Source organism: Aplysia californica, unplaced genomic scaffold (genome assembly GCF_000002075.1).
Source record: "Aplysia californica isolate F4 #8 unplaced genomic scaffold, AplCal3.0 scaffold00416, whole genome shotgun sequence".
Taxonomy (NCBI): Eukaryota; Metazoa; Mollusca; class Gastropoda; order Aplysiida; family Aplysiidae; genus Aplysia; species Aplysia californica.
Window position 1 is genome coordinate 557,331 of NW_004797686.1, and position 2,647 is coordinate 559,977.

The window sequence follows — 2,647 nt, forward strand, 5'->3', positions numbered from 1 at the left end:
CCATGCCATTCCTAAAAGCGTCGTTTTTTCGCATGATGTCACGGCTACCCAAATGAGGCTCCGTGAAAAGTGGAGGTTTTGGAGGAGCATGCTATTATTGTCATGGTTTGTAACGATAATCGGGATAAGAGACTTGTGACGGGTCCCGTTGGTTTCTTTTGTTTTTGCAAAAGTCAAGATGAGACTAGAGCTAATAATTACCCCCATCCCATCCCCCATTCCACACGACTTGACAACGGCGAACCCACCGAAACCCCTGTCATTACACCTTTGTTTCGATTACATTCATCATTGAATCTACAGCTCTTGGTGTCAAAAATACCCGTGGGAACAAGACTATTCTCAGCAATTAATTCTGTGAATGTTTTAGCCATACAGTTTTTAAAAAAAATTAATTTGTTTATTACTAAAATATGCTACAAGGCGGGAAACCCAAGATTACTGTCGAACCTGACAGCTGTTATCTCTACTTTAATAGATTTACATGTCACAATTATAAGGTGTCTTCATCATCATTTCGATCATACATTCCTTAAATATGCTGTATGTCTAGATCTATATCAATAAATGAGTTTAAAAAAAAGAAAAGCATGAAAACAAAGCAACAGCAACAACAACAATAATAACAACGACCCCCCCCCCTAATTAAATGAATGCATTTGGACCATTAATTATCTTCGGGTGCCGTCTCTTTTCCATCCTGTAAGAAGTGAAAGTAGTTAATTAACAAAGAGAATAAACATTACAAAGTAGGCCTAACCTTCCCTGTCGTGGCTATTTTTGTTTGTTTGTTTGTTTGTTTGTTTGTTTGTTTGTTTTTGTTTTGTTTTGTTTTTTCTAATACTACGTAGGTTGGCTAAAACGTTCAAAATCTTGTGTCAGAAGGAAGCACGTTAAACCGAGGTTTTACTGTATTTAGTCGTGCATTTTTTTCTTTTCATCGTCCAAAGCTCACCTTTGTAGTGCGATACTAGGCTAGTCATGACCCACAGTGGTCCCGCTTAGATTGGAGACCCAAAATATACATAGAAGGTCTAGAGACTTTAAAAAAGAGGCCTTTGTTCACTTATACCCCAACGCCTTTTGTAGAAGTTCCAGAGGTAGAAGAAGAGTGTTCAAGCACGAGTAATTGCAATGTACTTTGCTGCATTTTCATGGCCACCTCTGACTTCACCAATCTTTCGACTCTTACGTCACGTCCGCACTTTCTCCTTACTTGTAGAACTGCTTACTATCTGCATGTACACCACTGCCTTCGGAAATACATCAATGTCTGTTAACCTACATACACTTATCTTATCTAAGTTGTTGGAGCTCAAGAAATTCTGAAGTATGACTACGCCTGGCTAAGTTTATGCTATAAAAACAACGGACTCTTTCTGAGCTGGAACAGTTTCATTGACACCTTGCCTCAAGACGGGCACAGGCGTCAGTCTTTGTTTCTTTTTAAACTTGGTAATAGCTCTGTGTCATCTGTCAAGGTACGTTTACTCGAAGTCATGGGAAGAAAACATTAAGAGTGTATGCAGCTTACCCATGTTTATTGACTACCTGTGTATGTTACTCTAAGACACTTCACGGAATGATTCATTCGTTCATCAAAGGTTCAGTAATCTGAAAGGTAAACTAGCATAATATACTTTCCATAAAAGTGTACTGCATTTACATAGCCCAACAACAGATCGAGAAAAATCAAAACGTCCCAATCTCGACTGAGCTCGAGGGATACTTTAGTTAGAACAATTCATTTCCCTAAGGTTTTAGGGTTGGCCTATTCCAAATCTACACCTTTCTATCAGAACCTTGAGGAAAGAAAATAAAGGCACTTGCACATGCAGTGGCATTATATTTGATTCAGATGACGCTCTGGCTCTATAAAAATCTCTTTAGTGAAAGCAGCAAGACAACGTGAGAGAGTCAATATCCTGCACTTTCACCCTCGTACTCTTACAGTCGAAATGTGATAAACTATTGTGATTAGTTCCGGCACTTTATCCGTAGTTTTTCAGTAAAAAACACCCGGACTCTTTCAAAAGTATGACAGCAACATACGAATGCCTGCAAGGAAGAAAACGGACAGACAATAAATCAGACACCAGTAAATTAGATGGGTGTCCACAATAACCTTGTCTTCTTCGTATAAGATGTAAGTGAAATTAGATTCTCCCTCTTCTGTTGTCATGATGTTTTTTCACACGACATGATCGTCATTGCAGGTGCATGGAGGCGTAGGTGATAGCACCGATTTAATTTATTCCCCTGAGTGATATCTGTCAGCCTTTGCTGCTTTTCCTTCCTGCACTATGTGACTTTTTAAAATTTTGATGTGTTTCTCTTTACTCTATTAAAGGCAATGGTCGTCACTACGCCTTTACCTTTCTTTTCAATCACAATGAAACTGTCCGGAGGTGTTCAGAGAGCTGATTTCGCTAAATCGAATGGGATATCTGGTGTATAATATGACCCACAATGTCTTGATTTGCTTCTTCTTAAATGATGAGCAAACTATAAAGCAAATAGACAACAAACTAGCAAACAAAAACAAAGCAAAAACAATACAAAAACAAAAAAAGCAGAAAAAAACAATTAATACCCGAAGAAAAACAGAAACGAATAAGCACACACACACGCAGCATGCCCCCCCCTC